General features: G+C 39.8%; 1 protein-coding gene across 1 annotated transcript in view; it reads left to right on the forward strand.

Annotated features, from left to right (window-relative positions):
* Window positions 1–14,169, forward strand: part of atg5 (ATG5 autophagy related 5 homolog (S. cerevisiae)) — a 190,148-nt gene that overhangs the window by 91,068 nt on the left and 84,911 nt on the right. Inside the window, exon 8 of the transcript XR_009827721.1 lies at window positions 1,849–1,918. The gene's annotated coding sequence lies outside the window, so the exon portion shown is untranslated. The remainder of the gene's footprint in view (window positions 1–1,848; window positions 1,919–14,169) is intronic.

A 14,169-nucleotide genomic window follows, 5' to 3' on the forward strand; every position in this document is an offset into this window, starting at 1 on the left:
CCACTAGTTCAAATTATGTTTGTTTTTTAGTTTTTGGGGGGTGGGGTGGGGAGGAGGGTGCGTGAGTACATGCTTCATCAGTATTATGCTGTAGCGAGGCACTAAGTGTTCTCATCACCAGGGTGGGGATTGGTCGATAGGCCGGATGTGACCACAAACATGTGGTAACCGAATGAAAGTGGTTAAACAAGGAAGTCTGGGGCGGCGTGGCGAAGTTGGTAGAGTGGCTGTGCCAGCAATCGGAGTGTTGCTGGTTACTGGGGTTTAATTCCCACCTTCTACCTTCCTAGTCACGTCCGTTGTGTCCTTGGGCAAGACACTTCACCCTTTGCTGCTGGTTAGTTGTGTGAATGTGTGTGTGAATGGGTAAATGTGGAAATACTGTCAAAGCGCTTTGATTACCTTGAAGGTAGAAAAGTGCTATACAAGTACAACCCATTTATTTATTTATGATGATAAACTCATATCCTCATAAAAGACAATATGAGTTTGTTTGTGTATATATATATATATATATATATATATATATATATATATATATATATATATATATATATATATATATATATATACACACATACATATGTATGTGTGTATTTATATATGTATATGTTTATATGTGTATGTATGTATATATGTATTTGTATGTACATATGTATGTATATATATATATATGTTTATATGTATATGTATTTGTGTATGTATACATATACATGTATATATGTATGTGTATATGTATACATGTATATGTATGTATATATGTATGTGTATATGTGTACATGTATGTGTATATGTATGTATGTATACATACACATTTATATATATGTATATACATGTATATACTGTATGTATATATATGTATATACATGTATATATGTATGTATGTGAACTTTTGACCACGACTGTAAATATGTATATGTATGTATATACAGTATATATATCTTATACAACACTACTTCAGGTCTATCTGTCGATATAGTTTTTAGAATGTTTTTTATGGCAAAAACACAAAATATGCAATAGTTTCTTGAAAAATGTTTTCAAAGTGGACTATTTGAGGTGAAGTAACTGGAGCATTAAGTAGGTCAGTAATTCATAACAACATTGATTTTAATTCGTTGTTATTTTTTTTAGCAATGACAGTTCTTAAAAGAAAAAATAATCCCACTAAAATTTTGGGGGGATCTAAAAGAAAAGTTTTAAAAATGAGTCAGGCTTTTTTATATATTTTTTAAATTTTTTTTTGTTACTTTCAACGCTTAAGTCTCTAGGTCAACTTCCGATCCATCAGTTTTTATTAACTTTTTTTTTTTTCAGAAACTGTTTTATTTGTCATATAAAATTCTCCAACACACAAAATATGCAATATTCTCTCCCCCCCCCCCCCCAAAAAAAAAAAATTATTTCAAAGTGGACTATTTGATCCCAAGCAATTGGATCCTTGAATATGTCAATAATTCTTAACAACATTGATTTTGATTCATTATTATTTTTTGAGCAATGGCAGCTGTAAAATAAAATAAAACAGCCTGCAAACTTCTTCTTGTTACATTTCACCTGTTTGCTCTTTTATTACACTTTTTATGTTGTTGTTTTTTTAATAGTATTTTTTAGAACATGCTGCGTGCCATTAAATATTTACCTGCAGGCTGCAAATGTCTTATTATCTCATGTGGACTTTGCTTACATAGCAACATGCTAAACGTGTGTGTGCACACACACACACACACACACACACACACACACACACATACACACACACACACACACACACACACACACACGCACACACACACAGACAAACCTGTCATTAGGTCTGGCGCCTTCTAACAGGCTGTTGTATCACAGAGAGATGAAGCAGCCAATGACTGGAGGAAGATGATGATGATGGCGGCTGACAAGCCTTGATCTTCCTTTGGTAAGTGTGACACACACACACACACACACACACACTCTTGCATTTCTGACCTTCTTGAGACGTGAGAAAAAAGCCTCCCTCTTTAGGACCAGCCTTTCTAGATATATAAAGATGTGTATTTACAACATTAATAATGTATACATACTATGCACATATAAAAAAAGATTGTTGTGAAAAATGAGTTGGAATTTCAATAGAAAAAGGTCACAATTGCACAAGAAAAACTTATAATTTTGGCAGTATTATAATAAAAGTCGTCATTTTACTCAACGCAAGTCAAAATTTTACAAGACAAACTGAACATTTGTGCAATATTATGATAAAAGTTGGAATTTTACTCAATAGCAGTCTCAATTTTGCAAGAAAAGCTTAACATTTTGGCAATTTTATGAAGAGTCGTAATTTTACTCGACAAAAGTGACAATTTTTTACAAAAACTTTTTCAATTTTGGCAATATTATAATAATAATCTGAATTTTACTTGGCAAAATGATGACAAAAGTCATAATTTTACTGAAAAAATGTCACTATTTTACAAGAAAAACAAAAAAATGGGCAATATTGTGATAAAAGTCAGAATTTTACATGACAAATGTCACCATTTTTGCATTAAAAAGTAATAATCTCACATGAAAAAAGTCATAATTTTATGAGAAAATATTGCAATATTACAGAAAAAATATGAGAAATTGTTCCCAATTTTATTTTAAAAAAAATTTATTTTCATTTTTATTTTTTGTTTGTGACTGGTTTTTAATCTTCATTATTTACTTGAAGTTATTACAGTATGTCTCTACATATATATGTGTATATATATATATATATATATATATATATATATATATATATATATATATATATATATATATATATATATATATATATATATATATATTTATTTATTTTAATTTTATTTTTTTAATTAATTTTGGCCAAAGGGGGCGCAATTCAATTTCTTACACATACTTGTCATTTCATATGTTGACCAGAGGGGGAGCACTTTTAAAAGCGACACACAGTCAATGTGAAAAAAATCCCTCCTTCTTGGGACCACACTCATGTTGATAGATGTCACCACCAGGGGTGCTAATGAGACATTCTCTATTAGATGCAATGTTATTGGGACCATGATTTATGTCATCACTTGTTCACACCTCCTCATATGGAAGCTACTTTTCCTTCTTCATGTCTCAAGAAGGCTAGAAGTACAAGAACACACACGCACACTTGTATTAATAAGTGATGCCGTCTCGTTAGCGGCCTTGGTGGGTCAAAAGTGCCAAAAAGGAAGTGACTTTTCATTACATGACAGCTCGTTACTTTCAAAAAAACATGTTGTTTTTTTTTTTGTTTGTTTTTAAATAATAAGCAAGGGTGTAGGTGACTTTGATCGTGATCACTGACTGCATTGTTAGCATGAACGTGACAGTCCTGTTGACACACCTTCAACCACAACCACCCAACTTTCTATCTTTTCTTCAGCGTTCTGCTGACTCACCATGAATTATGCTTCTAGCGCTCAATGGCTGCATGTGTGCACTTCCACTTAGTACACTTAGTGTCCCCAAAGCACGACTAAATGGAGATGACTGCGTGTACAATTCATAGCAAGTACAAAAGTGGTGCAGGCCGCTATATTTAAATGAAGATTTCACCATGGAGACACTCATTTACCGCGCATTCATCAATAAATCAATCAAAAGTTAACATTTCTCAACCAGCTATTGCAAGGAATTTAGGGATTTCACCATCCACGCTCCGTAATATCATCAAAATGTTCAGAGAATCTGGACAAATATCTGCACGTAAGCGATGATATTATGGACCTTTGATCCCTCAGGCGGTTCTGCATGAAAAAGCCACATCGGTGTGTAAAGGATATCACCACATGGGCTCAGGAACACTTCAGAAAAACACTCAGTAACTACAGTTGGTCGCTACATCTGTAAGTGCACGTTAAAACTCTACTATGCAAAGCCAAAGCCATTTATCAACAACACCCAGTAACGCCGCCGGCTTCGCTGGGCCCAAGCTCATCTAAGATGGACTGATGCAAAAGTGGAAAAGTGTTCCGTGGTCTTGACGAGTCCACATTTCAAATAGTTTTTGGAAACTGTGGACGTTGTTGGTGGGTTCTTCGGACCACCACACACTGCCAGTAGAGCCCGGAATTCAGGGTATAACACTGTTTTATTTTCATAGAATAGTGCAAGTCTTTTGCTTTCCAGCACAACGTCTTTCTCTCCCGCGTCCGCTCAGCAGCACCTCCAACTCCTACTCAATGTCTCATTCCGGCTGCTGCTAATAAAGGCGACAGGTGATTAGATAACAAGGTTCACCTGGGCCATCTACTCACCTGTCCCTGTCTTCGAGGCCGGTCCTGGCACACCCCCGTTTTCGCGGCAGGCCCGCAGGCCACACCCCCCACCACAGTCGTGTCCTCGGAAAGAAAGAGGAAAAAAAACATCTGGACTGTGTTGTTAAAAGGAAAGGCCATGTCCCCCTGGGCTACGGGTGCAATGGACATTGAGTGGATCTAACATAATATTGTGAGAGTCTAGTCCATAGTGGATCTAACATAATAGTGTGAGAGTCCAGTCCATAGTGGATCTAACATAATAGTGTGAGAGTCCAGTCCATAGTGGATCTAACATAATAGTGTGAGAGTCCAGTCCATAGTGGATCTAACATAATAGTGTGAGAGTCCAGTCCATAGTGGATCTAACATAATAGTGTGAGAGTCCAGTCCATAGTGGATCTAACATAATAGTGTGAGAGTCCAGTCCATAGTGGATTTAACATAATAGTGAGAGTCCAGTCCATAGTGGATCTAACATAATAGTGAGAGTCCAGTCCATAGTGGATCTAACATAATATTGTGAGAGTCCAGTCCATAGTGGATCCAACATAATAGTGAGAGTTCAGTCCATAGTGGATCTAACATAATAGTGACAGTCCAGTCCATAGTGGATCTAGCATAATATTGTGAGAGTCCAGTCCATAGTGGATTTAACATAATAGTGAGAGTCCAGTCCATAGTAGATCTAACATAATATTGAGAGAGTCCAGTCCGTAGTGGATCTAACATAATAGTGTGAGAGTCCAGTCCATAGTGGATCTAACATAATAGTGAGAGTCCAGTCCATAGTGGATTTAACGTAATAGTGTGAGAGTCCAGTCCATAGTGGATTTAACATAATAGTGAGAGTCCAGTCCATAGTGGATTTAACATAATAGTGAGAGTCCAGTCCATAGTGGATCTAACATAATAGTGAGAGTCCAGTCCATAGTGGATCTAACATAATATTGTGAGAGTCCAGTCCATAGTGGATCTAACATAATAGTGAGAGTTCAGTCCATAGTGGATCTAACATAATAGTGACAGTCCAGTCCATAGTGGATCTAGCATAATATTGTGAGAGTCCAGTCCATAGTGGATCTAACATAATAGTGAGAGTTCAGTCCATAGTGGATCTAACATAATAGTGACAGTCCAGTCCATAGTGGATCTAGCATAATATTGTGAGAGTCCAGTCCATAGTGGATTTAACATAATAGTGAGAGTCCAGCCCATAGTAGATCTAACATAATATTGAGAGAGTCCAGTCCGTAGTGGATCTAACATAATAGTGTGAGAGTCCAGTCCATAGTGGATCTAACATAATAGTGAGAGTCCAGTCCATAGTGGATTTAACGTAATAGTGTGAGAGTCCAGTCCATAGTGGATTTAACATAATAGTGAGAGTCCAGTCCATAGTGGATTTAACATAATAGTGAGAGTCCAGTCCATAGTGGATCTAACATAATAGTGAGAGTCCAGTCCATAGTGGATCTAACATAATAGTGAGAGTCCAGTCCATAGTGGATCTAACATAATAGTGTGAGAGTCCAGTCCATAGTGGATCTAACATAATAGTGAGAGTCCAGTCCATAGTGGATCTAACATAATAGTGAGAGTCCAGTCCATAGTGGATCTAACATAATAGTGTGAGAGTCCAGTCCATAGTGGATCTAACATAATAGTGAGAGTCCAGTCCATAGTGGATATAACATAATATTGTGAGAGTCCAGTCCATAGTGGATATAACATAATATTGTGAGAGTCCAGTCCATAGTGGATTTAACGTAATAGTGTGTGAGTCCAGTCCATAGTGGATTTAACATAATAGTGAGAGTCCAGTCCATAGTGGATTCAACATAATAGTGAGAGTCCAGTCCATAGTGGATTTAACATAATAGTGAGAGTCCAGTCCATAGTGGATCTAACATAATAGTGTGAGAGTCCAGTCCATAGTGGATCTAACATAATAGTGTGAGAGTCCAGTCCATAGTGGATCTAACATAATAGTGAGAGTCCAGTCCATAGTGGATATAACATAATAGTGTGAGAGTCCAGTCCATAGTGGATCTAACATAATAGTGAGAGTCCAGTCCATAGTGGATCTAACATAATATTGTGAGAGTGCAGTCCATAGTGGATTTAACGTAATAGTGTGTGAGTCCAGTCCATAGTGGATTTAACATAATAGTGAGAGTCCAGTCCATAGTGGATTCAACATAATAGTGAGAGTCCAGTCCATAGTGGATTTAACATAATAGTGAGACTCCAGTCCATAGTGGATCTAACATAATAGTGAGAGTCCAGTCCATAGTGGATCTAACATAATAGTGTGAGACTCCAGTCCATAGTGGATCTAACATAATAGTGTGAGAGTCCAGTCCATAGTGGGGCCAGCAGGAGACCATCCCGAGCGGAGACTGGTCAGCAGCACAGAGACATCCCCAACCGATGCACAGACGAGTGGGCGATGCTGAGGTGTTGCCAGACAAACTGGGACACCTAGTCCTCCCAACGTGTCCTGGGTCCTCCCCGTGGCCTCCTACCACTCGGACGTGCCCTCATCCTGACCAGATTCCCGAACCACCTCACCTGGCTCCTCTCCATGTGGAGGAGCAGCGACTTAACTCCGAGCTCCTCCTGGATGACAGAACTCCTCCCCCTGTCTCTAAGGGAGAGCCTCGCCACCCGACGTAGGGAACTCATTTGGGCCGCTTGTACCCGTGATCTTGTCCTTTCGGTCACAACCCAAAGCTCATGACCGTAGGTGAGGATGGGGACGTAGACGGACCGGTAAATTGAGAGCTTTGCCTTCCGGCTCAGCTCCTTCTTCACCACGACAGACCGATACAGGGTCCAGACGCCGCACCGATCTCACGATCCACTCTCGCCTCACTCGAGGTCCTTGAACTTCTCCACTTGTAGGTGGCACACCACCCTTTCATTGAAACAACATTGAGAACTTGTTGAATCAGGACCTGAACAACATGCTTTTTGACGACGTTTAATCAATTCCAGGCCAGCCCTAAAGGTTCTGAAAATGAAACCTATCAGAATGGCCCCCGCATACTTTGGTATTTCAGTGTTTTTTCAGGAAAGGATTGGACTGTCTGACCCCGGACCAATGAGCCTCACTGTGAGGAGGATCATGACCCGAGTTTTTGCTTGGTAATCGGTCTTTTTATTTGTGTTACTATTGTGCTAAGACAAAATGCCTAGGAGCAATAAAAACCGAGATGCGCTTTGGTCTACAGCATGTTTGCTTCATGTCAGTCACAGCAGTTTGGTGACATACCGTACTTGCAGCCGGAATATCTTATTTTACGTTGTGCAACGTAGCAAAATATTGATGTGTCAGAATTATCAGGTAGTTTCCACTTTGCTTTGTCATCTGATCAAATGACATCATGCTCTGTTTCTGTGTGTGTGTGTGTGTGTGTGTGTGTGTGTGTGTGTGTGTGTGTGTGTGTGTGTGTCTGTGTGTGTGTGTGTGTGTGCGTGTGTGACACTAATGACTGTACATGTTTATTTTTGATACTCTCCATCGAGTGTGTGTGTGTAGTGTTCATTTTGACTTTTTAGTTTAGTTTTAGAGCTTTAATTAATTAGTAATTAATTATAGGAAGGCTCTAATTCCTCGGATACACCTGCCTGTCTCATCGGCATCAAAATTCGGAAAAACTGTTCAAAAAGATGCCCAGCAAGAGAGCTCTAATTCCCTGGGAACACCTGCTGGACTCCTCTGCCTCACCAAAATACAGCAAACTGTTTAAAAAGATGCCCCCAAAAGGTCTCCAATGCCCCGTGAAGACCTGCTCGACTCCTCTGCCTCACCAAAATATGCCAGACTGAAAAGATGCCCCCAAAAGGGATCCAATTCCCCGGAAACACCTGCTCGACTCCTCTGCCACACCAAAATACGCCAACCTGTTTAAAAAGATGCCCCCAAAAGGGTTCCAATTCCCCAGGAAGACCTGCTGGACTCCTCTACCTCACCAAAATACACCAAACTGTTTAAAAAGATGCCCCCAAAAGGCCTGCAATTCCCTGTGAAGACCTGCTGGACTCCTCTGCCTCACCAAAATATGCCATCTGTTTAAAAAGATGCCCCTAAAAGGGCTCCAATTCCCCGAGAACACCTGCTCGACTCCTCAGATTCACCAAAATACGCAAAACTGTTTAAAAGTATGCCCTCAAAAGGGCTCCAATTCCCCGGGAAGACCTGCTCGACTCCTCTGCCTCACCAAAATATGCCAAACTGTTCAAAAATATGCCCCCAAAAGGCCTCCAATTCCCCAAGAACACCTCCTCGACTCCTCAGCTTCTCCAAAATACGCCAATCTGTTCAGAAATATGCCCCCAAAAGGGTTCCAATTCCCCAGGAAGACCTGCTCGACTCCTCTACTTCACCAAAATACACAAAACTGTTTAAAAAATGTCCAGCAAGAAGGCTCCAATTTCCCGGGAAGACCTCCTTGACTCCTCAGCTCCACCAAAATAGGCGAAACTGTTTAAAAAGATGCCCCCAAAAGGGATCCATTTCCCCGAGAACACCTGCTCGACTCCTCAGCTTCACCAAAATACGCAAAACTGTTTAAAAAGATGCCTCCAAATTCCCCGGGAACACCTGCTGGACTCCTCTACCTAACCAAAATACACAAATCTGTTTTAAAAAATTCCCAGCAAAAGGGCTCCAATTCCCCGGAAACACCTGCTCGACTCCTCAGCTTTACCAAAATAGGCGAAACTGTTTAAAAAGATGCCCCCAAAAGGGCTCCAGTTCCCCGGGAAGACCTGCTTGACTCTTCAGCTTCACCAAAATACGCCAATCTGTTTAAAAAGATTCCCCCAAAAGGCCTCCAATTCCCAGGAAAGACCTGTTGGACTCCTCCGCCTCACCAAAATACACCAATCTGTTTAAAAAGATGCCCCCAAAAGGGTTCCAATTCCCCAGGAAGACCTGCTGGACTCCTCTACCTCACCAAAATACACCAAACTGTTAAAAAAGATGCCCCCAAAAGGCCTGCAATTCCCCGTGAAGACCTGCTGGACTCCTCTGCCTCACCAAAATATGCCATCTGTTTAAAAAGATGCCCCTAAAAGGGCTCCAATTCCCCGAGAACACCTGCTCGACTCCTCAGATTCACCAAAATACGCAAAACTGTTTAAAAGTATGCCCTCAAAAGGGCTCCAATTCCCCGGGAAAACCTGCTCGACTCCTCTGCCTCACCAAAATATGCCAAACTGTTTAAAAAGATGCCCCCAAAAGGCCTCCAATTCCCGAGAACACCTGCTCGACTCCTCAGCTTCACCAAAATATGCAAAACTGTTCAAAAATATGCCCCCAAAAGGCCTCCAATTCCCCAAGAACACCTCCTCGACTCCTCAGCTTCTCCAAAATACGCCAATCTGTTCAGAAATATGCCCCCAAAAGGGTTCCAATTCCCCAGGAAGACCTGCTCGACTCCTCTACTTCACCAAAATACACAAAACTGTTTAAAAAATGTCCAGCAAGAGGGCTCCAATTTCCCGGGAAGACCAGCTCGACTCCTCTACTTCACCAAAATACACAAAACTGTTTAAAAAATGCCCAGCAAGAGGGCTCCAATTTCCCGGGAAGACCTCCTTGACTCCTCAGCTCCACTAAAATAGGCGAAACTGTTTAAAAAGATGCCCCCAAAAGGGATCCATTTCCCCGAGAACACCTGCTCGACTCCTCAGCTTCACCAAAATACGCAAAACTGTTTAAAAAGATGCCTCCAAATTCCCCGGGAGCACCTGCTGGACTCCTCTACCTAACCAAAATACACAAATCTGTTTAAAAAAATTCCCAGCAAAAGGGCTCCAATTCCCCGGAAACACCTGCTCGACTCCTCAGCTTTACCAAAATAGGCGAAACTGTTTAAAAAGATGCCCCCAAAAGGCCTCCAATTCCCTGGGAACACCTGCTCGACTCCTCTGCCACACCAAAATACGCCAAACTGTTTAAAAAGATGCCCCCAAAAGGGCTCCAATTCCCCGTGAAGACCTGCTGGACTCCTCTGCCTCACCAAAATACGCCAATCTGTTTAAAAAGATGCCCCCAAAAGGGCTCCAGTTCCCCTGGAAGACCTGCTGGACTCTTCAGCTTCACCAAAATACGCCAAACTGTTTAAAAAGATTCCCCCAAAAGGCCTCCAATTACCCGGGAAGACCTGCTGGACTCCTCTGCCTCACCAAAATACGCCAAACTGTTTAAAAAGATGCCCCCAAAAGGGCTCCAGTTCCCCATGAAGACCTGCTGGACTCCTCTGCCTCACCAAAATCCGCCAAACTGTTTAAAAAGATGCCCCCAAAAGGGCTCCAGTTCCCCGGGAAGACCTGCTGGACTCCTCTGCCTCACCAAAATACGCCAACCTGTTTAAAAAGATGCCCCCAAAAGCTCTCCAGTTCCCCATGAAGACCTGCTGGACTCCTCTGCCTCACCAAAATCCGCAAAACTGTTTAAAAAGATGCCCCCAAAAGGGCTCCAATTCCCCAGGAAGACCTGCTGGACTCCTCTGCCTCACCAAAATACGCCAACCTGTTTAAAAGGATGCCCCCAAAAGGCCTGCAATTCCCCGTGAAGACCTGTTGGACTCCTCTGCCTCACCAAAATACGCCAATCTGTTTAAAAAACAAAACAAGAAAAAGTGTGTTTTTCCATAAGGATTGTGAATGATGGACAAAATTACCAAAAAGTGCTTTTCCAAACAGGGTTTGAAGCATGATACTGATAAAGCTCGTAAAGTGGACTTTATGGCAAAAGTGGCCTTCAAAACAAAAAAAAGTACTCCTGTACTGGCTGGGATGTGAAGAAGGGGAATGTGATTCAGACTTCCTGCTGACCGCTGGACCTCCTCGACGCCTTACACTGTATTTACAGTAAAAGCCTTCGTCACCCGGGAACCATGTTTGGTTCTGAGCACTTGATTGAAACAACGTGACGCTCGGCTGCGTTATGGACTCCGAATTGCGAAAAAGAGGCGCTAATACGGCAAATAGGGCCTGATGTACTAAGACCCAAACACCACCCGCTAAACACCATGTGCAATCTATGAAATAGCGTGTACTATTAATGGCCGTGTTTGGTGTGATTTACTAAGTAAAAGGTGGTGTTTTAATCAGCCCCTTAAGTCATCAGGCAGTTATAAAATTATAAAAGGATGTTGCTGAAAAGCCAATGGGTCTAATATTTTATAGAGAGACCATGCGATTATGTTGAAACGTACCGTCATCAAGCAGTTCTAAAATTATAAAAGGATGTTGATGTAAAGTCATTGTGTCTAATATTTTATAGAGAGACCATGCGATTATGTTGAAACGTACCGTCATCAAGCAGTTGTAAAATTATAAAAGGATGTTGCTGAAAAGTCAATGTGTCTAATATTATATAGAGAGACCATGCGATTGTGTTGAAACGTGCCGTCATCAAGCAGTTGTAAAATTATAAAAGGATGTTGCTGAAAAGTCAAGGTGTCTAATATTTTATAGGGAGACCACGCGATTATGTTGAAACGTGCCGTCATCAAGCAGTTCTAAATTATAAAAGGATGTTGCTGAAAAGACAATGTGTCTAATATTTTATATAGAGACCATGCGATTATGTTGAAACGTACCGTCATCAAGCAGTTGTAAAATTATAAAAGGATGTTGCTGAAAAGTCAAGGTGTCTAATATTTTATAGGGAAACCATGCGATTATGTTGAAACGTGCCGTCATCAAGCAGTTCTAAATTATAAAAGGATGTTGCTGAAAAGCCAATGGGTCTAATATTTTATAGAGAGACCATGCGTTTATGTTGAAACGTACCATCATCAAGCAGTTCTAAAATTATAAAAGGATGTTGATGCAAAGTCAATGTGTCTAATATTTTATAGAGAGACCATGCGAATATGTTGAAACGCACCGTCATCAAGCAGTTGTAAAATTATAAAAGGATGTTGCTGAAAAGTCAAGGTGTCTAATATTTTATAGGGAGACCACGCGATTATGTTGAAACGTGCCGTCATCAAGCAGTTCTAAATTATAAAAGGATGTTGCTGAAAAGCCAATGGGTCTAATATTTTATAGAGAGACCATGCGATTATGTTGAAACGTACCGTCATCAAGCAGTTGTAAAATTATAAAAGGATGTTGCTGAAAAGTCAAGGTGTCTAATATTTTATATAGAGACCATGCGATTATGTTGAAACGTACTGTCATCAAGCAGTTCTAAAATTATAAAAGGATGTTGCTGAAAAGTCAAGGTGTCTAATATTTTATAGAAAGACCATGCGATTGTGTTGAAACGTACCGTCATCAAGCAGTTCAAAAATTATAAAAGGATGTTGCTGAAAAGTCAATGTGTCTAATATTCTATTGAGAGAACACGCGATTGTGTTGAAACGTACCGTCGTCAAGCAGTTCTAAAATTATAAAAGGATGTTGCTGAAAAGTCAATGTGTCTTAACATTTTATAGAGAGACCATGCGATTGTGTTGAAACGTACCGTCATCAAGAAGTTCTATAATTATAAAAGGATGTTGCTGAAAAGTCGATGTGTCTAATATTTTATAGAGAGACCATGCGATTATGTTGAAAAGTACCGTCATCAAGTAGTTCAAAAATTATAAAACAATGTTGCTGAAAAGTCAATGTGTCTTAACATTTTATAGAGAGACCATGCGATTATGTTGAAACGTACCGTCATCAAACAGTTGTAAAATTATAAAAGGATGTTGCTGAAAAGTCAATGTGTCTAATATTATATGGAGAGACCATGCGATTGTGTTGAAACGTGCCGTCATCAAGCAGTTGTAAAATTATAAAAGGATGTTGCTGAAAAGTCAAGGTGTCTAATATTTTATAGGGAGACCATGCGATTATGTTGAAACGTACCGTCATCAAGCAGTTCTAAATTACAAAAGGATGTTGCTGAAAAGCCAATGGGTCTAATATTTTATAGAGAGACCATGCGATTATGTTGAAACGTACCGTCATCAAGCAGTTGTAAAATTATAAAAGGATGTTGCTGAAAAGTCAATGTGTCTAATATTTTATAGAAAGACCATGCGATTGTGTTGAAACGTACCGTCATCAAGCAGTTCAAAAATTATAAAAGGATGTTGCTGAAAAGTCAATGTGTCTAATATTTTATTGAGAGAACACGCGATTGTGTTGAAACGTACCGTCATCAAGCAGTTCTAAAATTATAAAAGGATGTTGCTGAAAAGTCAATGTGTCTAATATTTTATAGAGAGACCACACGATTATGTTGAAACGTGCCGTCATCAAGCAGTTCTAAATTATAAAAGGATGTTGCTGAAAAGCCAATGGGTCTAATATTTTATAGAGAGACCATGCGATTATGTTGAAACGTACCGTCATCAAGCAGTTCTAAAATTATAAAAGGATGTTGACGTAAAGTCAATGTGTCTAATATTTTATAGAGAGACCATGCGATTATGTTGAAATGTACCACCATCAAGCAGTTGTAAAATTATAAAAGGATGTTGCTGAAAAGTCAAGGTGTCTAATATTTTATAGGGAGACCATGCGATTATGTTGAAACGTGCCGTCATCAAGCAGTTCTAAATTATAAAAGGATGTTGCTGAAAAGCCAATGGGTCTAATATTTTATATAGAGACCATGCGATTATGTTGAAACGTACCGTCATCAAGCAGTTCTAAAATTATAAAAGGATGTTGCTGAAAAGTCAATGTGTCTAATATTTTATAGAAAGACCATGCGATTGTGTTGAAACGTACCGTCATCAAGCAGTTCAAAAATTATAAAAGGATGTTGCTGAAAAGTCAATGTGTCTAATATTTTATTGAGAGACCACGCGATTGTGTTGAAACGTACCGTCATCAATCATTTCTAAAATTATAAAAGGATGTTGCTGAAAAGTCA

This window comes from Entelurus aequoreus, linkage group LG11 (genome assembly GCF_033978785.1).
Source record: "Entelurus aequoreus isolate RoL-2023_Sb linkage group LG11, RoL_Eaeq_v1.1, whole genome shotgun sequence".
Taxonomy (NCBI): Eukaryota; Metazoa; Chordata; class Actinopteri; order Syngnathiformes; family Syngnathidae; genus Entelurus; species Entelurus aequoreus.